General features: G+C 38.0%; 36 non-coding genes across 36 annotated transcripts; all 36 read left to right on the forward strand.

Annotated features, from left to right (window-relative positions):
* The first annotated feature begins 1232 nt into the window (after positions 1–1232).
* On the forward strand, positions 1233–1304 carry TRNAA-CGC (transfer RNA alanine (anticodon CGC)). Its single transcript has one exon. It is a non-coding gene; the product is annotated as a tRNA-Ala (tRNA).
* A 353-nt stretch (positions 1305–1657) lies between these two features.
* On the forward strand, positions 1658–1729 carry TRNAA-UGC (transfer RNA alanine (anticodon UGC)). The gene has a single exon. It is a non-coding gene; the product is annotated as a tRNA-Ala (tRNA).
* A 353-nt stretch (positions 1730–2082) lies between these two features.
* On the forward strand, positions 2083–2154 carry TRNAE-UUC (transfer RNA glutamic acid (anticodon UUC)). Its single transcript has one exon. It is a non-coding gene; the product is annotated as a tRNA-Glu (tRNA).
* An 878-nt stretch (positions 2155–3032) lies between these two features.
* On the forward strand, positions 3033–3104 carry TRNAA-CGC (transfer RNA alanine (anticodon CGC)). The gene has a single exon. It is a non-coding gene; the product is annotated as a tRNA-Ala (tRNA).
* A 353-nt stretch (positions 3105–3457) lies between these two features.
* TRNAE-UUC (transfer RNA glutamic acid (anticodon UUC)) lies at positions 3458–3529 on the forward strand. Its single transcript has one exon. It is a non-coding gene; the product is annotated as a tRNA-Glu (tRNA).
* Positions 3530–4407: 878 nt separating this feature from the next.
* On the forward strand, positions 4408–4479 carry TRNAA-CGC (transfer RNA alanine (anticodon CGC)). Its single transcript has one exon. It is a non-coding gene; the product is annotated as a tRNA-Ala (tRNA).
* A 353-nt stretch (positions 4480–4832) lies between these two features.
* On the forward strand, positions 4833–4904 carry TRNAA-UGC (transfer RNA alanine (anticodon UGC)). The gene has a single exon. It is a non-coding gene; the product is annotated as a tRNA-Ala (tRNA).
* Positions 4905–5777: 873 nt separating this feature from the next.
* Positions 5778–5849, forward strand: TRNAA-CGC (transfer RNA alanine (anticodon CGC)). The gene has a single exon. It is a non-coding gene; the product is annotated as a tRNA-Ala (tRNA).
* A 353-nt stretch (positions 5850–6202) lies between these two features.
* TRNAA-UGC (transfer RNA alanine (anticodon UGC)) lies at positions 6203–6274 on the forward strand. Its single transcript has one exon. It is a non-coding gene; the product is annotated as a tRNA-Ala (tRNA).
* A 353-nt stretch (positions 6275–6627) lies between these two features.
* Positions 6628–6699, forward strand: TRNAA-UGC (transfer RNA alanine (anticodon UGC)). The gene has a single exon. It is a non-coding gene; the product is annotated as a tRNA-Ala (tRNA).
* A 353-nt stretch (positions 6700–7052) lies between these two features.
* On the forward strand, positions 7053–7124 carry TRNAE-UUC (transfer RNA glutamic acid (anticodon UUC)). Its single transcript has one exon. It is a non-coding gene; the product is annotated as a tRNA-Glu (tRNA).
* An 873-nt stretch (positions 7125–7997) lies between these two features.
* On the forward strand, positions 7998–8069 carry TRNAA-UGC (transfer RNA alanine (anticodon UGC)). Its single transcript has one exon. It is a non-coding gene; the product is annotated as a tRNA-Ala (tRNA).
* Positions 8070–8422: 353 nt separating this feature from the next.
* Positions 8423–8494, forward strand: TRNAA-UGC (transfer RNA alanine (anticodon UGC)). Its single transcript has one exon. It is a non-coding gene; the product is annotated as a tRNA-Ala (tRNA).
* Positions 8495–9367: 873 nt separating this feature from the next.
* On the forward strand, positions 9368–9439 carry TRNAA-CGC (transfer RNA alanine (anticodon CGC)). The gene has a single exon. It is a non-coding gene; the product is annotated as a tRNA-Ala (tRNA).
* A 353-nt stretch (positions 9440–9792) lies between these two features.
* Positions 9793–9864, forward strand: TRNAA-UGC (transfer RNA alanine (anticodon UGC)). The gene has a single exon. It is a non-coding gene; the product is annotated as a tRNA-Ala (tRNA).
* Positions 9865–10217: 353 nt separating this feature from the next.
* TRNAA-UGC (transfer RNA alanine (anticodon UGC)) lies at positions 10218–10289 on the forward strand. The gene has a single exon. It is a non-coding gene; the product is annotated as a tRNA-Ala (tRNA).
* A 353-nt stretch (positions 10290–10642) lies between these two features.
* TRNAE-UUC (transfer RNA glutamic acid (anticodon UUC)) lies at positions 10643–10714 on the forward strand. Its single transcript has one exon. It is a non-coding gene; the product is annotated as a tRNA-Glu (tRNA).
* Positions 10715–11587: 873 nt separating this feature from the next.
* On the forward strand, positions 11588–11659 carry TRNAA-UGC (transfer RNA alanine (anticodon UGC)). Its single transcript has one exon. It is a non-coding gene; the product is annotated as a tRNA-Ala (tRNA).
* Positions 11660–12012: 353 nt separating this feature from the next.
* On the forward strand, positions 12013–12084 carry TRNAA-UGC (transfer RNA alanine (anticodon UGC)). Its single transcript has one exon. It is a non-coding gene; the product is annotated as a tRNA-Ala (tRNA).
* Positions 12085–13384: 1300 nt separating this feature from the next.
* On the forward strand, positions 13385–13456 carry TRNAA-CGC (transfer RNA alanine (anticodon CGC)). The gene has a single exon. It is a non-coding gene; the product is annotated as a tRNA-Ala (tRNA).
* Positions 13457–13809: 353 nt separating this feature from the next.
* Positions 13810–13881, forward strand: TRNAA-UGC (transfer RNA alanine (anticodon UGC)). Its single transcript has one exon. It is a non-coding gene; the product is annotated as a tRNA-Ala (tRNA).
* Positions 13882–14782: 901 nt separating this feature from the next.
* On the forward strand, positions 14783–14854 carry TRNAA-CGC (transfer RNA alanine (anticodon CGC)). Its single transcript has one exon. It is a non-coding gene; the product is annotated as a tRNA-Ala (tRNA).
* Positions 14855–15207: 353 nt separating this feature from the next.
* TRNAA-UGC (transfer RNA alanine (anticodon UGC)) lies at positions 15208–15279 on the forward strand. The gene has a single exon. It is a non-coding gene; the product is annotated as a tRNA-Ala (tRNA).
* Positions 15280–16181: 902 nt separating this feature from the next.
* Positions 16182–16253, forward strand: TRNAA-CGC (transfer RNA alanine (anticodon CGC)). The gene has a single exon. It is a non-coding gene; the product is annotated as a tRNA-Ala (tRNA).
* Positions 16254–16606: 353 nt separating this feature from the next.
* On the forward strand, positions 16607–16678 carry TRNAE-UUC (transfer RNA glutamic acid (anticodon UUC)). The gene has a single exon. It is a non-coding gene; the product is annotated as a tRNA-Glu (tRNA).
* An 875-nt stretch (positions 16679–17553) lies between these two features.
* On the forward strand, positions 17554–17625 carry TRNAA-CGC (transfer RNA alanine (anticodon CGC)). Its single transcript has one exon. It is a non-coding gene; the product is annotated as a tRNA-Ala (tRNA).
* Positions 17626–18925: 1300 nt separating this feature from the next.
* Positions 18926–18997, forward strand: TRNAA-CGC (transfer RNA alanine (anticodon CGC)). The gene has a single exon. It is a non-coding gene; the product is annotated as a tRNA-Ala (tRNA).
* A 353-nt stretch (positions 18998–19350) lies between these two features.
* Positions 19351–19422, forward strand: TRNAA-UGC (transfer RNA alanine (anticodon UGC)). The gene has a single exon. It is a non-coding gene; the product is annotated as a tRNA-Ala (tRNA).
* An 873-nt stretch (positions 19423–20295) lies between these two features.
* On the forward strand, positions 20296–20367 carry TRNAA-CGC (transfer RNA alanine (anticodon CGC)). Its single transcript has one exon. It is a non-coding gene; the product is annotated as a tRNA-Ala (tRNA).
* A 353-nt stretch (positions 20368–20720) lies between these two features.
* TRNAA-UGC (transfer RNA alanine (anticodon UGC)) lies at positions 20721–20792 on the forward strand. Its single transcript has one exon. It is a non-coding gene; the product is annotated as a tRNA-Ala (tRNA).
* An 864-nt stretch (positions 20793–21656) lies between these two features.
* TRNAA-CGC (transfer RNA alanine (anticodon CGC)) lies at positions 21657–21728 on the forward strand. The gene has a single exon. It is a non-coding gene; the product is annotated as a tRNA-Ala (tRNA).
* Positions 21729–22081: 353 nt separating this feature from the next.
* On the forward strand, positions 22082–22153 carry TRNAA-UGC (transfer RNA alanine (anticodon UGC)). The gene has a single exon. It is a non-coding gene; the product is annotated as a tRNA-Ala (tRNA).
* Positions 22154–23028: 875 nt separating this feature from the next.
* TRNAV-CAC (transfer RNA valine (anticodon CAC)) lies at positions 23029–23100 on the forward strand. The gene has a single exon. It is a non-coding gene; the product is annotated as a tRNA-Val (tRNA).
* A 353-nt stretch (positions 23101–23453) lies between these two features.
* Positions 23454–23525, forward strand: TRNAA-UGC (transfer RNA alanine (anticodon UGC)). Its single transcript has one exon. It is a non-coding gene; the product is annotated as a tRNA-Ala (tRNA).
* Positions 23526–23635: 110 nt separating this feature from the next.
* TRNAA-UGC (transfer RNA alanine (anticodon UGC)) lies at positions 23636–23707 on the forward strand. Its single transcript has one exon. It is a non-coding gene; the product is annotated as a tRNA-Ala (tRNA).
* A 345-nt stretch (positions 23708–24052) lies between these two features.
* Positions 24053–24124, forward strand: TRNAA-UGC (transfer RNA alanine (anticodon UGC)). The gene has a single exon. It is a non-coding gene; the product is annotated as a tRNA-Ala (tRNA).
* The last annotated feature ends 757 nt before the right edge of the window (positions 24125–24881 follow it).

Genomic DNA, 24881 nt, shown 5'->3' on the forward strand with positions numbered 1-24881 from the left:
AATACTCTAGAGAAATTGGAAAAGTTTCAATCAAACTATGAAAAATGATTGACCAGTCTATAAAATGTGATGTTGCTCAGTGGTAGATTATATTCCCCAGAATCTGTGTTTCCTCATTGAAATAAAAGTTATCATATGATACCTACAGTATCCTTGAAATCTATACAGCAAGGTATAATTGTTATCTTTGCTCCGTGCTCTGAGTTTAACCTTAGAACAGTGGAAGTAGTAGAACTTGAGTACTATGCAGAACAGCAATCGCTCGGTATCAAAAAACACCAACTCAAAGGGGATATAGCTCAGTGGTAGAGTGCATGCTTTGCATGTATGAAGCCCCGGGTTCAATCCCTAGCATCTCCATGTTTTGCAAAATATAGATTTTTACTTATCTGTATGTAACCTCTTCAGAAGATCCCAAGACCAACAAATGCATGAATGCACTCTACAGTAATGGGCAAGAATTAACACCAATTATGAAAAATAATTGATCATTCTATTAAATGTGATGTAGCTCAGTGGTAGATTATATTCTGTGGATACTGTGTTTCCTTATTTAACCAGCAGTTACCATATCATACCTACTGACATTCTCCAAACACTGATGTCAAGTATATGGTAATTATGAAACAGAGTTTTAATTTCACTGGGAAAAGAACTATAAAAGCAGTAGTTTCATAAAAGAACAAATCACACGATACAGCAAAACTAATTGATTAAGAAGGACAGACATCTTTAAACACATTGTGAACCTATGGAGGATGGATTTGGGCTTGAATGTCAAGTAATTAGTGATCAATCAATGCATGAAAAGATAAACACATCAACTCTGTACAAAATACCTGGTGAAGCCTTAGTCAGCAATGCCCAGGAGGCAGTCATAGCCTGTATCCTATGGGCCTTCTTCCAAGTTCTGACACTGCTGATAAAACAGAATGTAAGACTGTCCTCTACTTGGCAATACTTGATCAATATCCATGCCATTCATTACATAAGGTAGGGGATTCTGATGATAACCCAGACTCCGGTGAAGAAGTCTAACAGCAATTTAAAGTGTGGAATGATCATCTACTTGCATCCTCATCAGCTGTGGAAACTATGGTGTCCTTGAACTCTGGCAAAGTGTAATGGTTTTTATTGCTTTATACTCTGAGATGACCCTTAGAACACTAGAAAATAGTAGAACTTGAGTACAATGCAAAGCTGCAATCGAATGAGTACTACATTTTTTCACAGGGGATGTAGCTCAGTGGTAGAGCGCATGCTTCGCATGTATGAGGCCCCGGGTTCAATCCCCGGTATCTCCATGTTTTGCAAAATGTAGATTCTTTCTTAACTCTATGTAACCTCTCCAGATCAACAAATGCATTAAAATACTCTAGAGAAATTAGAATAGTTTCAATCAAACTATGAAAAATTATTGACCAGTCTATAAAATGTGATGTTGCTCAGTGGTAGATTATATTCCCCAGAATCTGTGTTTCCTCATTGAAATAAAAGTTATCATATGATACCTACAGTATCCTTGAAATCTATACAGCAAGGTATAATTGTTATCTTTGCTCCGTGCTCTGAGTTTAACCTTAGAACAGTGGAAGTAGTAGAACTTGAGTACTATGCAGAACAGCAATCGCTCGGTATCAAAACACACCAACTCAAAGGGGATGTAGCTCAGTGGTAGAGCGCATGCTTTGCATGAATGAGGCCCCGGGTTCAATCCCCGGCATCTCCATGTTTTGCAAAATGTAGATTCTTTCTTAACTCTATGTAACCTCTCCAGATCAACAAATGCATTAAAATACTCTAGAGAAATTGGAAAAGTTTCAATCAAACTATGAAAAATTATTGACCAGTCTATAAAATGTGATGTTGCTCAGTGGTAGATTATATTCCCCAGAATCTGTGTTTCCTCATTGAAATAAAAGTTATTATATGATACCTACAGTATCCTTGAAATCTATACAGCAAGGTATAATTGTTATATTTGCTCCGTGCTCTGAGTTTAACCTTAGAACAGTGGAAGTAGTAGAACTTGAGTGCTATGCAGAACAGCAATCGCTCGGTATCAAAACACACCAACTCAAAGGGGATGTAGCTCAGTGGTAGAGGGCATGCTTTTCATGTAAGAGGCCCCGGGTTCAATCCCCGGCATCACCATGTTTTGCAAAATATAGAGTCTTACTTATCTGTACGTAACCTCTTCAGAAGAGCCCAAGACCAACAAATGCATGAATGCACTCTACAGTAATGGGCAAGAATTAACACCAATTATGAAAAATAATTGATCATTCTATTAAATGTGATGTAGCTCAGTGGTAGATTATATTCTGTGGATACTGTGTTTCCTTATTTAACCAGCAGTTACCATATCATACCTACTGACATTCTCCAAACACTGATGTCAAGTATATGGTAATTATGAAACAGAGTTTTAATTTCACTGGGAAATGAACTATAAAAGCAGTAGTTTCATAAAAGAACAAATAACACGATACAGCAAAACTAATTGATTAAGAAGGACAGACATCTTTAAACACATTGTGAACCTATGGAGGATGGATTTGGGCTTGAATGTCAAGTAATTAGTGATCAATCAATGCATGAAAAGATAAACACATATCAACTCTGTACAAAATACCTGGTGAAGCCTTAGTCAGCAATGCCCAGGAGGCAGTCATAGCCTGTATCCTATGTGCCCTTCTTCCAAGTTCTGACACTGCTGATAAAACAGAATGTAAGACTGTCCTCTACTTGGCAATACTTGATCAATATCCATGCCATTCATTACATAAGGTAGAGGATTCTGATGATAACCCAGACTCCGGTGAAGAAGTCTAACAGCAATTAAAAGTGTGGAATGATCATCTACTTGCATCCTCATCAGCTGTGGAAACTATGGTGTCCTTGAACTCTGCTGGCAAAGTGTAATGGTTTTTATTGCTTTATACTCTGAGATGACCCTTAGAACACTAGAAAATAGTAGAACTTGAGTACAATGCAAAGCTGCAATCGAATGAGTACCACACTTTTTCACAGGGGATGTAGCTCAGTGGTAGAGCGCATGCTTCGCATGTATGAGGCCCCGGGTTCAATCCCCGGCCTCTCCATGTTTTGCAAAATGTAGATTCTTTCTTAACTCTATGTAACCTCTCCAGATCAACAAATGCATTAAAATACTCTAGAGAAATTGGAAAAGTTTCAATCAAACTATGAAAAATTATTGACCAGTCTATAAAATGTGATGTTGCTCAGTGGTAGATTATATTCCCCAGAATCTGTGTTTCCTCATTGAAATAAAAGTTATTATATGATACCTACAGTATCCTTGAAATCTATACAGCAAGGTATAATTGTTATATTTGCTCCGTGCTCTGAGTTTAACTTTAGAACAGTGGAAGTAGTAGAACTTGAGTGCTATGCAGAACAGCAATCGCTCGGTATCAAAACACACCAACTCAAAGGGGATGTAGCTCAGTGGTAGAGGGCATGCTTTTCATGTAAGAGGCCCCGGGTTCAATCCCCGGCATCACCATGTTTTGCAAAATATAGAGTCTTACTTATCTGTATGTAACCTCTTCAGAAGAGCCCAAGACCAACAAATGCATGAATGCACTCTACAGTAATGGGCAAGAATTAACACCAATTATGAAAAATAATTGATCATTCTATTAAATGTGATGTAGCTCAGTGGTAGATTATATTCTGTGGATACTGTGTTTCCTTATTTAACCAGCAGTTACCATATCATACCTACTGACATTCTCCAAACACTGATGTCAAGTATATGGTAATTATGAAACAGAGTTTTAATTTCACTGGGAAATGAACTATAAAAGCAGTAGTTTCATAAAAGAACAAATAACACGATACAGCAAAACTAATTGATTAAGAAGGACAGACATCTTTAAACACATTGTGAACCTATGGAGGATGGATTTGGGCTTGAATGTCAAGTAATTAGTGATCAATCAATGCATGAAAAGATAAACACATATCAACTCTGTACAAAATACCTGGTGAAGCCTTAGTCAGCAATGCCCAGGAGGCAGTCATAGCCTGTATCCTATGTGCCCTTCTTCCAAGTTCTGACACTGCTGATAAAACAGAATGTAAGACTGTCCTCTACTTGGCAATACTTGATCAATATCCATGCCATTCATTACATAAGGTAGAGGATTCTGATGATAACCCAGACTCCGGTGAAGAAGTCTAACAGCAATTAAAAGTGTGGAATGATCATCTACTTGCATCCTCATCAGCTGTGGAAACTATGGTGTCCTTGAACTCTGCTGGCAAAGTGTAATGGTTTTTATTGCTTTATACTCTGAGATGACCCTTAGAACACTAGAAAATAGTAGAACTTGAGTACAATGCAAAGCTGCAATCGAATGAGTACCACACTTTTTCACAGGGGATGTAGCTCAGTGGTAGAGCGCATGCTTCGCATGTATGAGGCCCCGGGTTCAATCCCCAGCATCTCCATGTTTTGCAAAATGTAGATTCTTTCTTAACTCTATGTAACCTCTCCAGATCAACAAATGCATTAAAATACTCTAGAGAAATTGGAAAAGTTTCAATCAAACTATGAAAAATTATTGACCAGTCTATAAAATGTGATGTTGCTCAGTGGTAGATTATATTCCCCAGAATCTGTGTTTCCTCATTGAAATAAAAGTTATCATATGATACCTACAGTATCCTTGAAATCTATACAGCAAGGTATAATTGTTATCTTTGCTCCGTGCTCTGAGTTTAACCTTAGAACAGTGGAAGTAGTAGAACTTGAGTACTATGCAGAACAGCAATCGCTCGGTATCAAAAAACACCAACTCAAAGGGGATGTAGCTCAGTGGTAGAGTGCATGCTTTGCATGTATGAGGCCCCGGGTTCAATCCCTGGCATCTCCATGTTTTGCAAAATATAGATTTTTACTTATCTGTATGTAACCTCTTCAGAAGATCCCAAGACCAACAAATGCATGAATGCACTCTACAGTAATGGGCAAGAATTAACACCAATTATGAAAAATAATTGATCATTCTATTAAATGTGATGTAGCTCAGTGGTAGATTATATTCTGTGGATACTGTGTTTCCTTATTTAACCAGCAGTTACCATATCATACCTACTGACATTCTCCAAACACTGATGTCAAGTATATGGTAATTATGAAACAGAGTTTTAATTTCACTGGGAAAAGAACTATAAAAGCAGTAGTTTCATAAAAGAACAAATCACACGATACAGCAAAACTAATTGATTAAGAAGGACAGACATCTTTAAACACATTGTGAACCTATGGAGGATGGATTTGGGCTTGAATGTCAAGTAATTAGTGATCAATCAATGCATGAAAAGATAAACACATCAACTCTGTACAAAATACCTGGTGAAGCCTTAGTCAGCAATGCCCAGGAGGCAGTCATAGCCTGTATCCTATGGGCCCTTCTTCCAAGTTCTGACACTGCTGATAAAACAGAATGTAAGACTGTCCTCTACTTGGCAATACTTGATCAATATCCATGCCATTCATTACATAAGGTAGGGGATTCTGATGATAACCCAGACTCCGGTGAAGAAGTCTAACAGCAATTTAAAGTGTGGAATGATCATCTACTTGCATCCTCATCAGCTGTGGAAACTATGGTGTCCTTGAACTCTGGCAAAGTGTAATGGTTTTTATTGCTTTATACTCTGAGATGACCCTTAGAACACTAGAAAATAGTAGAACTTGAGTACAATGCAAAGCTGCAATCGAATGAGTACTACATTTTTTCACAGGGGATGTAGCTCAGTGGTAGAGCGCATGCTTCGCATGTATGAGGCCCCGGGTTCAATCCCCGGCATCTCCATGTTTTGCAAAATGTAGATTCTTTCTTAACTCTATGTAACCTCTCCAGATCAACAAATGCATTAAAATACTCTAGAGAAATTAGAATAGTTTCAATCAAACTATGAAAAATTATTGACCAGTCTATAAAATGTGATGTTGCTCAGTGGTAGATTATATTCCCCAGAATCTGTGTTTCCTCATTGAAATAAAAGTTATCATATGATACCTACAGTATCCTTGAAATCTATACAGCAAGGTATAATTGTCATCTTTGCTCCGTGCTCTGAGTTTAACCTTAGAACAGTGGAAGTAGTAGAACTTGAGTACTATGCAGAACAGCAATCGCTCGGTATCAAAACACACCAACTCAAAGGGGATGTAGCTCAGTGGTAGAGCGCATGCTTTGCATGAATGAGGCCCCGGGTTCAATCCCCGGCATCTCCATGTTTTGCAAAATGTAGATTCTTTCTTAACTCTATGTAACCTCTCCAGATCAACAAATGCATTAAAATACTCTAGAGAAATTGGAAAAGTTTCAATCAAACTATGAAAAATTATTGACCAGTCTATAAAATGTGATGTTGCTCAGTGGTAGATTATATTCCCCAGAATCTGTGTTTCCTCATTGAAATAAAAGTTATCATATGATACCTACAGTATCCTTGAAATCTATACAGCAAGGTATAATTGTTATCTTTGCTCCCTGCTCTGAGTTTAACCTTAGAACAGTGGAAGTAGTAGAACTTGAGTACTATGCAGAACAGCAATTGCTCGGTATCAAAACACACCAACTCAAAGGGGATGTAGCTCAGTGGTAGAGCGCATGCTTTGCATGTATGAGGCCCCGGGTTCAATCCCCGGCATCTCCATGTTTTGCAAAATGTAGATTCTTTCTTAACTCTATGTAACCTCTCCAGATCAACAAATGCATTAAAATACTCTAGAGAAATTGGAAAAGTTTCAATCAAACTATGAAAAATTATTGACCAGTCTATAAAATGTGATGTTGCTCAGTGGTAGATTATATTCCCCAGAATCTGTGTTTCTTCATTGAAATAAAAGTTATTATATGATACCTACAGTATCCTTGAAATTTATACAGCAAGGTATAATTGTTATCTTTGCTCCGTGCTCTGAGTTTAACCTTAGAACAGTGGAAGTAGTAGAACTTGAGTGCTATGCAGAACAGCAATCGCTCGGTATCAAAACACACCAACTCAAAGGTGATGTAGCTCAGTGGTAGAGGGCATGCTTTTCATGTAAGAGGCCCTGGGTTCAATCCCCGGCATCTCCATGTTTTGCAAAATATAGAGTCTTATTTATCTGTATGTAACCTCTTCAGAAGAGCCCAAGACCAACAAATGCATGAATGCACTCTACAGTAATGGGCAAGAATTAACACCAATTATGAAAAATAATTGATCATTCTATTAAATGTGATGTAGCTCAGTGGTAGATTATATTCTGTGGATACTGTGTTTCCTTATTTAACCAGCAGTTACCATATCATACCTACTGACATTCTCCAAACACTGATGTCAAGTATATGGTAATTATGAAACAGAGTTTTAATTTCACTGGGAAAAGAACTATAAAAGCAGTAGTTTCATAAAAGAACAAATCACACGATACAGCAAAACTAATTGATTAAGAAGGACAGACATCTTTAAACACATTGTGAACCTATGGAGGATGGATTTGGGCTTGAATGTCAAGTAATTAGTGATCAATCAATGCATGAAAAGATAAACACATCAACTCTGTACAAAATACCTGGTGAAGCCTTAGTCAGCAATGCCCAGGAGGCAGTCATAGCCTGTATCCTATGGGCCCTTCTTCCAAGTTCTGACACTGCTGATAAAACAGAATGTAAGACTGTCCTCTACTTGGCAATTCTTGATCAATATCCATGCCATTCATTACATAAGGTAGGGGATTCTGATGATAACCCAGACTCCGGTGAAGAAGTCTAACAGCATTTTAAAGTGTGGAATGATCATCTACTTGCATCCTCATCAGCTGTGGAAACTATGGTGTCCTTGAACTCTGGCAAAGTGTAATGGTTTTTATTGCTTTATACTCTGAGATGACCCTTAGAACACTAGAAAATAGTAGAACTTGAGTACAATGCAAAGCTGCAATCGAATGAGTACCACACTTTTTCACAGGGGATGTAGCTCAGTGGTAGAGCGCATGCTTTGCATGTATGAGGCCCCGGGTTCAATCCCCGGCATCTCCATGTTTTGCAAAATGTAGATTCTTTCTTAACTCTATGTAACCTCTCCAGATCAACAAATGCATTAAAATACTCTAGAGAAATTAGAATAGTTTCAATCAAACTATGAAAAATTATTGACCAGTCTATAAAATGTGATGTTGCTCAGTGGTAGATTATATTCCCCAGAATCTGTGTTTCCTCATTGAAATAAAAGTTATCATATGATACCTACAGTATCCTTGAAATCTATACAGCAAGGTATAATTGTTATCTTTGCTCCGTGCTCTGAGTTTAACCTTAGAACAGTGGAAGTAGTAGAACTTGAGTACTATGCAGAACAGCAATTGCTCGGTATCAAAACACACCAACTCAAAGGGGATGTAGCTCAGTGGTAGAGCGCATGCTTTGCATGTATGAGGCCCCGGGTTCAATCCCCGGCATCTCCATGTTTTGCAAAATATAGAGTCTTATTTATCTGTATGTAACCTCTTCAGAAGAGCCCAAGACCAACAAATGCATGAATGCACTCTACAGTAATGGGCAAGAATTAACACCAATTATGAAAAATAATTGATCATTCTATTAAATGTGATGTAGCTCAGTGGTAGATTATATTCTGTGGATACTGTGTTTCCTTATTTAACCAGCAGTTACCATATCATACCTACTGACATTCTCCAAACACTGATGTCAAGTATATGGTAATTATGAAACAGAGTTTTAATTTCACTGGGAAAAGAACTATAAAAGCAGTAGTTTCATAAAAGAACAAATCACACGATACAGCAAAACTAATTGATTAAGAAGGACAGACATCTTTAAACACATTGTGAACCTATGGAGGATGGATTTGGGCTTGAATGTCAAGTAATTAGTGATCAATCAATGCATGAAAAGATAAACACATCAACTCTGTACAAAATACCTGGTGAAGCCTTAGTCAGCAATGCCCAGGAGGCAGTCATAGCCTGTATCCTATGGGCCCTTCTTCCAAGTTCTGACACTGCTGATAAAACAGAATGTAAGACTGTCCTCTACTTGGCAATACTTGATCAATATCCATGCCATTCATTACATAAGGTAGGGGATTCTGATGATAACCCAGACTCCGGTGAAGAAGTCTAACAGCAATTTAAAGTGTGGAATGATCATCTACTTGCATCCTCATCAGCTGTGGAAACTATGGTGTCCTTGAACTCTGGCAAAGTGTAATGGTTTTTATTGCTTTATACTCTGAGATGACCCTTAGAACACTAGAAAATAGTAGAACTTGAGTACAATGCAAAGCTGCAATCGAATGAGTACTACATTTTTTCACAGGGGATGTAGCTCAGTGGTAGAGCGCATGCTTCGCATGTATGAGGCCCCGGGTTCAATCCCCGGCATCTCCATGTTTTGCAAAATGTAGATTCTTTCTTAACTCTATGTAACCTCTCCAGATCAACAAATGCATTAAAATACTCTAGAGAAATTAGAATAGTTTCAATCAAACTATGAAAAATTATTGACCAGTCTATAAAATGTGATGTTGCTCAGTGGTAGATTATATTCCCCAGAATCTGTGTTTCCTCATTGAAATAAAAGTTATCATATGATACCTACAGTATCCTTGAAATCTATACAGCAAGGTATAATTGTCATCTTTGCTCCGTGCTCTGAGTTTAACCTTAGAACAGTGGAAGTAGTAGAACTTGAGTACTATGCAGAACAGCAATCGCTCGGTATCAAAACACACCAACTCAAAGGGGATGTAGCTCAGTGGTAGAGCGCATGCTTTGCATGAATGAGGCCCCGGGTTCAATCCCCGGCATCTCCATGTTTTGCAAAATGTAGATTCTTTCTTAACTCTATGTAACCTCTCCAGATCAACAAATGCATTAAAATACTCTAGAGAAATTGGAAAAGTTTCAATCAAACTATGAAAAATTATTGACCAGTCTATAAAATGTGATGTTGCTCAGTGGTAGATTATATTCCCCAGAATCTGTGTTTCCTCATTGAAATAAAAGTTATCATATGATACCTACAGTATCCTTGAAATCTATACAGCAAGGTATAATTGTTATCTTTGCTCCCTGCTCTGAGTTTAACCTTAGAACAGTGGAAGTAGTAGAACTTGAGTACTATGCAGAACAGCAATTGCTCGGTATCAAAACACACCAACTCAAAGGGGATGTAGCTCAGTGGTAGAGCGCATGCTTTGCATGTATGAGGCCCCGGGTTCAATCCCCGGCATCTCCATGTTTTGCAAAATGTAGATTCTTTCTTAACTCTATGTAACCTCTCCAGATCAACAAATGCATTAAAATACTCTAGAGAAATTGGAAAAGTTTCAATCAAACTATGAAAAATTATTGACCAGTCTATAAAATGTGATGTTGCTCAGTGGTAGATTATATTCCCCAGAATCTGTGTTTCTTCATTGAAATAAAAGTTATTATATGATACCTACAGTATCCTTGAAATTTATACAGCAAGGTATAATTGTTATCTTTGCTCCGTGCTCTGAGTTTAACCTTAGAACAGTGGAAGTAGTAGAACTTGAGTGCTATGCAGAACAGCAATCGCTCGGTATCAAAACACACCAACTCAAAGGTGATGTAGCTCAGTGGTAGAGGGCATGCTTTTCATGTAAGAGGCCCTGGGTTCAATCCCCGGCATCTCCATGTTTTGCAAAATATAGAGTCTTATTTATCTGTATGTAACCTCTTCAGAAGAGCCCAAGACCAACAAATGCATGAATGCACTCTACAGTAATGGGCAAGAATTAACACCAATTATGAAAAATAATTGATCATTCTATTAAATGTGATGTAGCTCAGTGGTAGATTATATTCTGTGGATACTGTGTTTCCTTATTTAACCAGCAGTTACCATATCATACCTACTGACATTCTCCAAACACTGATGTCAAGTATATGGTAATTATGAAACAGAGTTTTAATTTTACTGGGAAAAGAACTATAAAAGCAGTAGTTTCATAAAAGAACAAATCACACGATACAGCAAAACTAATTGATTAAGAAGGACAGACATCTTTAAACACATTGTGAACCTATGGAGGATGGATTTGGGCTTGAATGTCAAGTAATTAGTGATCAATCAATGCATGAAAAGATAAACACATCAACTCTGTACAAAATACCTGGTGAAGCCTTAGTCAGCAATGCCCAGGAGGCAGTCATAGCCTGTATCCTATGGGCCCTTCTTCCAAGTTCTGACACTGCTGATAAAACAGAATGTAAGACTGTCCTCTACTTGGCAATTCTTGATCAATATCCATGCCATTCATTACATAAGGTAGGGGATTCTGATGATAACCCAGACTCCGGTGAAGAAGTCTAACAGCATTTTAAAGTGTGGAATGATCATCTACTTGCATCCTCATCAGCTGTGGAAACTATGGTGTCCTTGAACTCTGGCAAAGTGTAATGGTTTTTATTGCTTTATACTCTGAGATGACCCTTAGAACACTAGAAAATAGTAGAACTTGAGTACAATGCAAAGCTGCAATCGAATGAGTACCACACTTTTTCACAGGGGATGTAGCTCAGTGGTAGAGCGCATGCTTTGCATGTATGAGGCCCCGGGTTCAATCCCCGGCATCTCCATGTTTTGCAAAATGTAGATTCTTTCTTAACTCTATGTAACCTCTCCAGATCAACAAATGCATTAAAATACTCTAGAGAAATTAGAATAGTTTCAATCAAACTATGAAAAATTATTGACCAGTCTATAAAATGTGATGTTGCTCAGTGGTAGATTATATTCCCCAGAATCTGTGTTTCCTCATTGAAATAAAAGTTATCATATGATACCTACAGTATCCTTGAAATCTATACAGCAAGGTATAATTGTTATCTTTGCTCCGTGCTCTGAGTTTAACCTTAGAACAGTGGAAGTAGTAGAACTTGAGTACTATGCAGAACAGCAATTGCTCGGTATCAAAACACACCAACTCAAAGGGGATGTAGCTCAGTGGTAGAGCGCATGCTTTGCATGTATGAGGCCCCGGGTTCAATCCCCGGCATCTCCATGTTTTGCAAAATGTAGATTCTTTCTTAACTCTATGTAACCTCTCCAGATCAACAAATGCATTAAAATACTCTAGAGAAATTGGAAAAGTTTCAATCAAACTATGAAAAATTATTGACCAGTCTATAAAATGTGATGTTGCTCAGTGGTAGATTATATTCCCCAGAATCTGTGTTTCCTCATTGAAATAAAAGTTATTATATGATACCTACAGTATCCTTGAAATCTATACAGCAAGGTATAATTGTTATATTTGCTCCGTGCTCTGAGTTTAACCTTAGAACAGTGGAAGTAGTAGAACTTGAGTGCTATGCAGAACAGCAATCGCTCGGTTTCAAAACACACCAACTCAAAGGGGATGTAGCTCAGTGGTAGAAGGCATGCTTTTCATGTAAGAGGCCCCGGGTTCAATCCCCGGCATCTCCATGTTTTGCAAAATATAGAGTCTTACTTATCTGTATGTAACCTCTTCAGAAGAGCCCAAGACCAACAAATGCATGAATGCACTCTACAGTAATGGGCAAGAATTAACATCAATTATGAAAAATAATTGATCATTCTATTAAATGTGATGTAGCTCAGTGGTAGATTATATTCTGTGGATACTGTGTTTCCTTATTTAACCAGCAGTTACCATATCATACCTACTGACATTCTTCAAACACTGATGTCAAGTATATGGTAATTATGAAACAGAGTTTTAATTTCACTGGGAAATGAACTATAAAAGCAGTAGTTTCATAAAAGAACAAATCACACGATACAGCAAAACTAATTGATTAAGAAGGACAGACATCTTTAAACACATTGTGAACCTATGGAGGATGGATTTGGGCTTGAATGTCAAGTAATTAGTGATCAATCAATGCATGAAAAGATAAACACATATCAACTCTGTACAAAATACCTGGTGAAGCCTTAGTCAGCAATGCCCAGGAGACAGTCATAGCCTGCATCCTATGTGCCCTTCTTCCAAGTTCTGACACTGCTGATAAAACAGAATGTAAGACTGTCCTCTACTTGGCAATACTTGATCAATATCCATGCCATTCATTACATAAGGTAGGGGATTCTGATGATAACCCAGACTCCGGTGAAGAAGTCTAACAGCAATTTAAAGTGTGGAATGATCATCTACTTGCATCCTCATCAGCTGTGGAAACTATGGTGTCCTTGAACTCTGGCAAAGTGTGATGGTTTTTATTGCTTTATACTCTGAGATGACCCTTAGAACACTAGAAAATAGTAGAACTTGAGTACAATGCAAAGCTGCAATCGAATGAGTACCACACTTTTTCACAGGGGATGTAGCTCAGTGGTAGAGCGCATGCTTCGCATGTATGAGGCCCCGGGTTCAATCCCCAGCATCTCCATGTTTTGCAAAATGTAGATTCTTTCTTAACTCTATGTAACCTCTCCAGATCAACAAATGCATTAAAATACTCTAGAGAAATTGGAAAAGTTTCAATCAAACTATGAAAAATTATTGACCAGTCTATAAAATGTGATGTTTCTCAGTGGTAGATTATATTCCTCAGAATCTGTGTTTCCTCATTGAAATAAATGTTATCATATGATACCTACGGTATCCTTGAAATCTATACAGCAAGGTATAATTATTAACTTTGCTCCGTGCTCTGAGTTTAACATTAGAACAGTGGAAGTAGTAGAACTTGAGTACTATGCAGAACAGCAATCGCTCGGTATCAAAACACACCAACTCAAAGGGGATGTAGCTCAGTGGTAGAGTGCATGCTTTGCATGTATGAGGCCCCGGGTTCAATCCCCGGTATCTCCATGTTTTTCAAAATATAGATTTTTACTTATCTGTATCTCCATGTTTTTCAAAATATAGATTTTTTCTTATCTTCAGAAGAGCCCAAGACCAACAAATGCATGATTGCACTCTACAGTAATGGGCAAGAATTAACACCAATTATGAAAAATAATTGATCAATCTATTAAATGTGATGTAGCTCAGTCGTAGATTATATTCTGTGGATACTGTGTTTCCTTATTTAACCAGCAGTTACCATATCATACCTACTGACATTCTCCAAACACTGATGTCAAGTATATGGTAATTATGAAACAGAGTTTTAATTTCACTGGGAAATGAACTATAAAAGCAGTAGTTTCATAAAAGAACAAATCACACGATACAGCAAAACTAATTGATTAAGAAGGACAGACATCTTTAAACACATTGTGAACCTATGGAGGATGGATTTGGGCTTGAATGTCAAGTAATTAGTGATCAATCAATGCATGAAAAGATAAACACATATCAACTCTGTACAAAATACCTGGTGAAGCCTTAGTCAGCAATGCCCAGGAGACAGTCATAGCCTGCATCCTATGTGCCCTTCTTCCAAGTTCTGACACTGCTGATAAAACAGAATGTAAGACTGTCCTCTACTTGGCAATACTTGATCAATATCCATGCCATCATTATATAAGGTAGGGGATTCTGATGATAACCCAGACTCCGGTGAAGAAGTCTAACAGCAATTTAAAGTGTGGAATGATCATCTACTTGCATCCTCATCAGCTGTGGAAACTATGGTGTCCTTGAACTCTGGCAAAGTGTAATGGTTTTTATTGCTTTATACTCTGAGATGACCCTTAGAACACTAGAAAATAGTAGAACTTGAGTACAATGCAAAGCTGCAATCGAATGAGTACCACACTTTTTCACAGGGGATGTAGTTCAGTGGTAGAGCGCATGCTTCGCATGTATGAGGCCCCGGGTTCAATCCCCAGCATCTCCATGTTTTGCAAAATGTAGATTCTTTCTTAACTCTATGTAACCTCTCCAGATCAACAAATGCATTAAAATACTCTAGAGAAATTGGAAAAGTTTCAATCAAACTATGAAAAATTATTGACCAGTCTATAAAATGTGATGTTGCTCAGTGGTAGATTATATTCCTCAGAATCTGTGTTTCCTCATTGAAATAAAAGTTATTATATGATACCTACAGTATCCTTGAAATCTATACAGCAAGGTATAATTGTTATCTTTGCTCCGTGCTCTGAGTTTAACATTAGAACAGTGGAAGTAGTAGAACTTGAGAACTATGCAGAACAGCAATCACTCGGTATCAAAACACACCAACTCAAAGGGGATGTAGCTCAGTGGTAGAGTGCATGCTTTGCATGTATGAGGCCCCGGGTTCAATCCCCGATATCTCCATGTTTTTCAAAATATAGATTTTTACTTATCTGTATCTCCATGTTTTTCAAAATATAGATTTTTTCTTATCTTCAGAAGAGCCCAAGACCAACAAATGCATGATTGCACTCTACAGTAATGGGCAAGAATTAACACCAATTATGAAAAATAATTGATCATTCTATTAAATGTGATGTAGCTCAGTGGTAGATTATATTCTGTGGATACTGTGTTTCCTTATTTAACCAGCAGTTACCATATCATACCTACTGACATTCTCCAAACACTGATGTCAAGTATATGGTAATTATGAAACTGAGTTTTAATTTCACTGGGAAATGAACTATAAAAGCAGTAGTTTCATAAAAGAACAAATCACACGATACAGCAAAACTAATTGATTAAGAAGGACAGACATCTTTAAACACATTGTGAACCTATGGAGGATGGATTTGGGCTTGAATGTCAAGTAATTAGTGATCAATCAATGCATGAAAAGATAAACACATATCAACTCTGTACAAAATACCTGGTGAAGCCTTAGTCAGCAATGCCCAGGAGGCAGTCATAGCCTGCATCCTATGTGCCCTTCTTCCAAGTTCTGACACTGCTGATAAAACAGAATGTAAGACTGTCCTCTACTTGGCAATACTTGATCAATATCCATGCCATTCATTACATAAGGTAGGGGATTCTGATTATAACCCAGACTCCGGTGAAGAAGTCTAACAGCAATTTAAAGTGTGGAATGATCATCTACTTGCATCCTCATCAGCTGTGGAAACTATGGTGTCCTTGAACTCTGGCAAAGTGTAATGGTTTTTATTGCTTTATACTCTGAGATGACCCTTAGAACACTAGAAAATAGTAGAACTTGAGTACAATGCAAAGCTGCAATCGAATGAGTACCACACTTTTTCACAGGGGATGTAGCTCAGTGGTAGAGCGCATGCTTCGCATGTATGAGGCCCCGAGTTCAATCCCTGGCATCTCCATGTTTTGCAAAATGTAGATTCTTTCTCAACTCTATGTAACCTCTCCAGATCAACAAATGCATTAAAATACTCTAGAGAAATTGGAAAAGTTTCAATCAAACTATGAAAAATTATTGACCAGTCTATAAAATGTGATGTTGCTCAGTAGTAGATTATATTCCCCAGAATCTGTGTTTCCTCATTGAAATAAAAGTTATTATATGATACCTACAGTATCCTTGAAATCTATACAGCAAGGTATAATTGTTATATTTGCTCCGTGCTCTGAGTTTAACCTTAGAACAGTGGAAGTAGTAGAACTTGAGTGCTATGCAGAACAGCAATCGCTCTGTATCAAAACACAACAACTCAAAGGGGATGTAGCTCAGTGGTAGAGCGCATGCTTTTCAAGTAAGAGGCCCCGGGTTCAATCCCCGGCATCTCCATGTTTTGCAAAATATAGATTTTTACTTATCTGTATGTAACCTCTTCAGAAGATCCCAAGACCAACAAATGCATGAATGCACTCTACAATAATGGGCAAGAATTAACACCAATTATGAAAAATAATTGATCATTCTATTAAATGTGATGTACCTCAGTGGTAGATTATATTCTGTGGATACTGTGTTTCCTTATTTAACCAGCAGTTACCATATCATACCTACTGACATTCTCCAAACACTGATGTCAAGTATATGGTAATTATGAAACAGAGTTTTAATTTCACTGGGAAATGAACTATAAAAGCAGTAGTTTCATAAAAGAACAAATCACACGATACAGCAAAACTAATTGATTAAGAAGGACAGACATCTTTAAACACATTGTGAACCTATGGAGGATGGATTTGGGCTTGAATGTCAAGTAATTAGTGATCAATCAATGCATGAAAAGATAAACACATATCAATTCTGTACAAAATACCTGGTGAAGCCTTAGTCAGCAATGCCCAGGAGGCAGTCATAGCCTGTATCCTATGTGCCCTTCTTCCAAGTTCTGACACTGCTGATAAAACAGAATGTAAGACTGTCCTCTACTTGGCAATACTTGATCAATATCCATGCCATTCATTACATAAGGTAGGGGATTCTGATGATAACCCAGACTCCGGTGAAGAAGTCTAACAGCAATTTAAAGTGTGGAATGATCATCTACTTGCATCCTCATCAGCTGTGGAAACTATGGTGTCCTTGAACTCTGGCAAAGTGTAATGGATTTTATTGCTTTATACTCTGAGATGACCCTTAGGACACTAGAAAATAGTAGAACTTGAGTACAATGCAAAGCTGCAATCGAATGAGTACCACACTTTTTCACAGGGGATGTAGCTCAGTGGTAGAGCGCATGCTTCGCATGTTTGAGGCCCCGGGTTCAATCCCCGGCATCTCCATGTTTTGCAAAATGTAGATTCTTTCTTAACTCTATGTAACCTCTCCAGATCAACAAATGCATTAAAATGCTCTAGAGAAATTGGAAAAGTTTCAATCAAACTATGAAAAATTATTGACTAGTCTATAAAATGTGATGTTGCTCAGTGGTAGATTATATTCCCCAGAATCTGTGTTTCCTCATTGAAATAAAAGTTATCATATGATACCTACATTATCCTTGAAATCTATACAGCAAGGTATAATTGTTATCTTTGCTTCGTGCTCTGAGTTTAACCTTAGAACAGTGGAAGTAGTAGAACTTGAGTACTATGCAGAACAGCAATCACTCGGTATCAAAACACACAAACTCAAAGGGGAAGTAGCTCAGTGGTAGAGCGCATGCTTTGCATGTATGAAACCCCTGGTTCAATCCCCGGCATCTCCATGTTTTGCAAAATATAGATTCTTACTTATCTGTATGTAACCTCTTCAGAAGAGCCCAAGACCAATAAATGCATGAATGCACTCTACAGTAATGGGCAAGAATTAACACCAATTATGAAAAATAATTGATCATTCTATTAAATGTGATGTAGCTCAGTGGTAGATTATATTCTGTGGATACTGTGTTTCCTTATTTAACCAGCAGTTACCATATCATACCTACTGACATTCTCCAAACACTGATGTCAAGTATATGGTAATTATGAAACAGAGTTGTATTTTCACTGGGAAATGAACTATAAAAGCAGTAGTTTCATAAAAGAACAAATCACACGATACAGCAAAACTAATTGATTAAGAAGGACAGACATCTTTAAACACATTGTGAACCTATGGAGGATGGATTTGGGCTTGAATGTCAAGTAATTAGTGATCAATCAATGCATGAAAAAATAAACACATATCACCTCTGTACAAAATACCTGGTGAAGCCTTAGTCAGCAATGCCCAGGAGGCAGTCATAGCCTGTGTCCTATGTGCCCTTCTTCCAAGTTCTGACACTGCTGATAAAACAGAATGTAAGACTGTCCTCTACTTGGCAATACTTGATCAATATCCATGCCATTCATTACATAAGGTAGGGGATTCTGATGATAACCCAGACTCCGGTGAAGAAGTCTAACAGCAATTTAAAGTGTGGAATGATCATCTACTTGCATCCTGATCAGCTGTGGAAACTATGGTGTCCTTGAACTCTGGCAAAGTGTAATGGTTTTTATTGCTTTATACTCTAAGATGACCCTTAGAACACGAGAAAATAGTAGAACTTGAGTACAATGCAAAGCTGCAATTGAATGAGTACCACAATTTTTCACAGGGGATGTAGCTCAGTGGTAGAGCGCATGCTTCGCATGTATGAGGCCCCGGGCTCAATCCCCGGTATCTCCATGTTTTGCAAAATGTAGATTCTTTTTTAACTCTATGTAACCTCTCCAGATCAACAAATGCATTAAAATACTCTAGAGAAATTGGAAAAGTTTCAATCAAACTATGAAAAATTATTGACCAGTCTATAAAATGTGATGTTGCTCAGTGGTAGATTTTATTCCCCAGAATCTGTGTTTCCTCATTGAAATAAAAGTTATCATATGATACCTACAGTATCCTTGAAATTTATACAGCAAGGTATAATTGTTATCTTTGCTCCGTGCTCTGAGTTTAACCTTAGAACAGTGGAAGTAGTAGAACTTGAGTACTATGCAGAACAGCAATCACTCGGTATCAAAACACACCAACTCAAAGGGGATGTAGCTCAGTGGTAGAGCGCATGCTTTGCATGTATGAGGCCCCGGGTTCAATCTCCGGCATCTCCGTGTTTTGCAAAATATAGATTCTTACTTATGTGTATGTAACCTCTTCAGAAGAGCCCAAGACCAACAAATGCATGAATGCACTCTACAGTAATGGGCAAGAATTAACACCAATTATGAAAAATAATTGATCATTCTATTAAATGTTATGTAGCTCAGTGGTAGATTATATTCTGTGGATACTGTGTTTCCTTATTTAACCAGCAGTTACCATATCATACCTACTGACATTCTCCAAACACTGATGTCAAGTATATGGTAATTATGAAACAGAGTTTTAATTTCACTGGGAAATGAACTATAAAAGCAGTAGTTTCATAAAAGAACAAATCACACGATACAGCAAAACCAATTGATTAAGAAGGACAGACATCTTTAAACACATTGTGAACCTATGGAGGATGGATTTGGGCTTGAATGTCAAGTAATTAGTGATCAATCAATGCATGAAAAGATAAACACATATCAACTCTGTACAAAATACCTGGTGAAGCCTTAGACAGCAATGCCCAGGAGGCAGTCATAGCCTGTATCCTATGTGCCCTTCTTCCAAGTTCTGACACTGCTGATAAAACAGAATGAAAGACTATCCTCTACTTGGCAATACTTGCTCAATATCCATGCCATTCATTACATAAGGTAGGAGATTCTGATGATAACCCAGACTCCGGTGAAGAAGTCTAACAGCAATTTAGTGTGGAATGGTCATCTACTTGCATCCTGATCAGCTGTGGAAACTATGGTGTCCTTGAACTCTGGCAAAGTGTAATGGTTTTTATTGCTTTATACTCTGAGATGACCCTTAGAACACTAGAAAATAGTAGAACTTGAGTACAATGCAAAGCTGCAATCGAATGAGTACCGCACTTTTTCACAGGGGATGTAGCTCAGTGGTAGAGCGCATGCTTCGCATGTATGAGGACCCGGGTTCAATCCCCGGCATCTCCATGTTTTGCAAAATGTAGATTCTTTCTTAACTCTTTGTAACCTCTCCAGATCAACAAATGCATTAAAATACTCTAGAGAAATTGGAAAAGTTTCAATCAAACTATGAAAAATTATTGACCAGTCTATAAAATGTCATGTTGCTCAGTGGTAGATTATATTCCCCAGAATCTGTGTTTCCTCATTGAAATAAAAGTTATCATATGATACCTACAGTATCCTTGAAATCTATACAGCAAGGTATAATTGTTATCTTTGCTCCGTGCTCTGAGTTTAACCTTAGAACAGTGGAAGTAGTAGAACTTGAGTACTATGCAGAACGGCAATCGCTCGGTATCAAAACACACCAACTCAAAGGGGATGTAGCTCAGTGGTAGAGCGCATTCTTTGCATGTATGAGGCCCCGGGTCCAATCCCTGGCATCTCCATGTTTTGCAAAATATAGATTCTTACTTATCTGTATGTAACCTCTTCAGAAGAGCCCAAGACCAACAAATGCATGAATGCACTCTACAGTAATGGGCAAGAATTAACACCAATTATGAAAAATAATTGATCATTCTATTAAATGTGATGTAGATTATATTCTGTGGATACTGTGTTTCCTTATTTAACCAGCAGTTACCATATCATACCTACTGACATTCTCCAAACACTGATGTCAAGTATATGGTAATTATGAAACAGAGTTTTAATTTCACTGGGAAATGAACTATAAAAGCAGTAGTTTCATAAAAGAACAAATCACACGATACAGCAAAACTAATTGATTAAGAAGGACAGACATCTTTAAACACATTGTCAACCTATGGAGGATGGATTTGGGCTTGAATGTCAAGTAATTAGTGATCAATCAATGCATGAAAAGATAAACACATATCAACTCTGTACAAAATACCTGGTGAAGCCTTAGTCAGCAATGCCCAGGAGGCAGTCATAGCCTGTATCCTATGTGCCCTTCTTCCAAGTTCTGACACTGCTGATAAAACAGAATGTAAGACTGTCCTCTACTTGGCAATACTTGATCAATATCCATGCCATTCATTACATAAGGTAGGAGATTCTGATGATAACCCAGACTCCGGTGAAGAAGTCTAACAGCAATTTAAAGTGTGGAATGGTCATCTACTTGCATCCTGATCAGCTGTGGAAACTATGGTGTCCTTGAACTCTGGCAAAGTGTAATGGTTTTTATTGCTTTATACTCTGAGATGACCCTTAGAACACTAGAAAATAGTATAACTTGAGTACAATGTAAAGCTGCAATCGAATGAGTACAACACTTTTTCACAGGGGATGTAGCTCAGTGGTAGAGCGCATGCTTCGCATGTATGAGGCCCCGGGTTCAATCCCCGGCATCTCCATGTTTTGCAAAATGTAGATTCTTTCTTAACTCTATGTAACCTCTCCAGATCAACAAATGCATTAAAATACTCAAGAGAAATTGGAAAAGTTTCAATCAAACTATGAAAAATTATTGACCAGTCTATAAAATGTGATGTTGCTCAGTGGTAGATTATATTCCCCAGAATCTGTGTTTCCTCATTGAAATAAAAGTTATCATATGATACCTACAGTATCCTTGAAATCTATACAGCAAGGTATAATTGTTATCTTTGCTCCGTGCTCTGAGTTTAACCTTAGAACAGTGGAAGTAGTAGAACTTGAGTACTATGCAGAACAGCAATCGCTCGGTATCAAAACACACCAACTCAAAGGGGATGTAGCTCAGTGGTAGAGCACATGCTTTGCATGTATGAGTCCCCGGGTTCAATCCCAGGCATCTCCATGTTTTGCAAAATATAGATTCTTACTTATCTGTATGTAACCTCTTCAGAAGAGCCCAAGACCAACAAATGCATGAATGCACTCTACAGTAATGGGCAAGAATTAACACCAATTATGAAAAATAATTGATCATTCTATTAAATGTGATGTAGCTCAGTGGTAGATTATATTCTGTGGATACTGTGTTTCCTTATTTAACCAGCAGTTACCATATCATACCTACTGACATTCTCCAAACACCGATGTCAAGTATATGGTAATTATGAAACAGAGTTTTAATTTCACTGGGAAATGAACTATAAAAGCAGTAGTTTCATAAAAGAACAAATCACACGATACAGCAAAACTAATTGATTAAGAAGGACAGACATCTTTAAACACATTGTGAACCTATAGAGGATGGATTTGGGCTTGAATGTCAAGTAATTAGTGATCAATCAATGCATGAAAAGATAAACACATATCAACTCTGTACAAAATACCTGGTGAAGCCTTAGTCAGCAATGCCCAGGAGGCAGTCATAGCCTGTATCCTATGTGCCCTTCTTCCAAGTTCTGACACTGCTGATAAAACAGAATGTAAGACTGTCCTCTACTTGGCAATACTTGATCAATATCCATGCCATTCATTACATAAGGTAGGGGATTCTGATGATAACCCAGACTCCGGTGAAGAAGTCTAACAGCAATTTAAAGTGTGGAATGATCATCTACTTGCATCCTCATCAGCTGTGGAAACTATGGTGTCCTTGAACTCTGGCAAAGTGTAATGGTTTTTATTGCTTTATACTCTGAGATGACCCTTAGAACACTAGAAAATAGTAGAACTTGAGTACAATGCAAAGCTGCAATCGAATGAGTACCACACTTTTTCACAGGGGATGTAGCTCAGTGGTAGAGCGCATGCTTCACATGTATGAGGCCCCGGGTTCAATCCCCAGCATCTCCATGTTTTGCAAAATGTAGATTCTTTCTTAACTCTATGTAACCTCTCCAGATCAACAAATGCATTAAAATACTCTAGAGAAATTGGAATAGTTTCAATCAAACTATGAAAAATTATTGACCAGTCTATAAAATGTGATGTTGCTCAGTGGTAGATTATATTCCCCAGAATCTTTGTTTCCTCATTGAAATAAAAGTTATCATATGATACCTACAGTATCCTTGAAATCTATACAGCAAGGTATAATTGTTATCTTTGCTCCATGCTCTGAGTTTAACCTTAGAACAGTGGAAGTAGTAGAACTTGAGTACTATGCAGAACAGCAATTGCTCGGCATCAAAGCACACTATCTCATAGGGGATGTAGCTCAGTGGTAGAGTGTGTGCCTTGCATGTATGAGGCCCCGGGTTCAATCCCTGGCATGTCCATGTATTTCTTTGCTCCTTGCTCTGAGTTAAACCGTAGAACAGTGGAATTAGTAGAATTAGAGTACCATGCAGAACAGCAATTGCTTTTGTCAAAATACACCAACTCAAAGGGCGATGTAACTCAATGGTAGAGTGCATGCTTTGCATGTATGAGGCCCCGGGTTCAATCACCGGCATCTCCAAGTTTTGCAAAATGTAGATTCTTTCTTAACTCAATGTAACATCTCCAACAAATGTATAAACGCACTCTAGAGAAATTGGCAAAGTTTCAATTAAACTATGAAAAATTATCGACCAGTCTATGAAATGTGATGTTGCTCAGTGGTTGTTTATATTCCCCAGAATCTGTGTTTCCTCATTGAACCAACGGTTATCATATGATACCTACAGTATCCTTGAACTCTAGCAAGGTGCAATGGTTATGTTTGTTCCATGCTCTGAGTTTAACCGTAGAACAGTGGAAAGTAGTGCAACTTGAGTACTATGCAGTGCTGCAATTGCTCAAGAGGACAATTTACTAACTCAAAGGGGATGTAGCTCAGTGGTAGAGCGCATGCTTTGCATGTATGAGGCCCCGGGTTTAATCCCCGGCATCTCCATGTTTTGCAAAATAAAGATTCTTACTTATCTGTATGTAAACTCTTCAGAAGAGCCCAAGACCAACAAATGCATGAATGCACTCTACAGTAATGGGCAAGAATTAACACCAATTATGAAAAATAATTGATCATTCTATTAAATGTGATGTAGCTCAGTGGTAGATTATGGCCCTCTTTCCGAGTTGATCACTCGCTAGCTATTTTTAGCAGTCGTGCAAACGCATAGTTGCCGCCCACGGGGGAGTGTATTTTAGCATAGCAGGAGTGTGAACGCCTGTGCAGCAGAGCGCCTGCAAACACATTTTGTGCAGAATTAGACCAGCCCTGTAGTTACTTTTTCAGTGGGATGATTGCTGCGACAAGTGATGCGGTAATGATGTCAGATACCTGCACTGCAAACGCCCGGCCACGCCTGCGTTTTACCAAACACTCCCAGAAAAAGATCAGTTGGCACCCAGAAACTCACACTTCCTGTCAATCTCCTTGCGTCCGCCAGTGCGACTAAAAGCGTTATTAGATCCCGTGCAAAAGCATGTCGCCCGTTGTACCCGTACAATGTAATGTAATGTAGGTGTAATGTAGCCATTGCAGGGTATAACACATGGACGTGATATTAGAAGTAATGTGACCATTGCTGGGTATAACACATGGGGGTGATGTTAGGTGTAATGTGGCTATTGCTGGGTATAACACATGGAGGTGATGTTAGGTGTAATGTGGCTATTGCTGGGTATGACACATGGGGGTGATGTTAGGT

Source organism: Pseudophryne corroboree, chromosome 4 (genome assembly GCF_028390025.1).
Source record: "Pseudophryne corroboree isolate aPseCor3 chromosome 4, aPseCor3.hap2, whole genome shotgun sequence".
NCBI lineage: Eukaryota > Metazoa > Chordata > Amphibia > Anura > Myobatrachidae > Pseudophryne > Pseudophryne corroboree.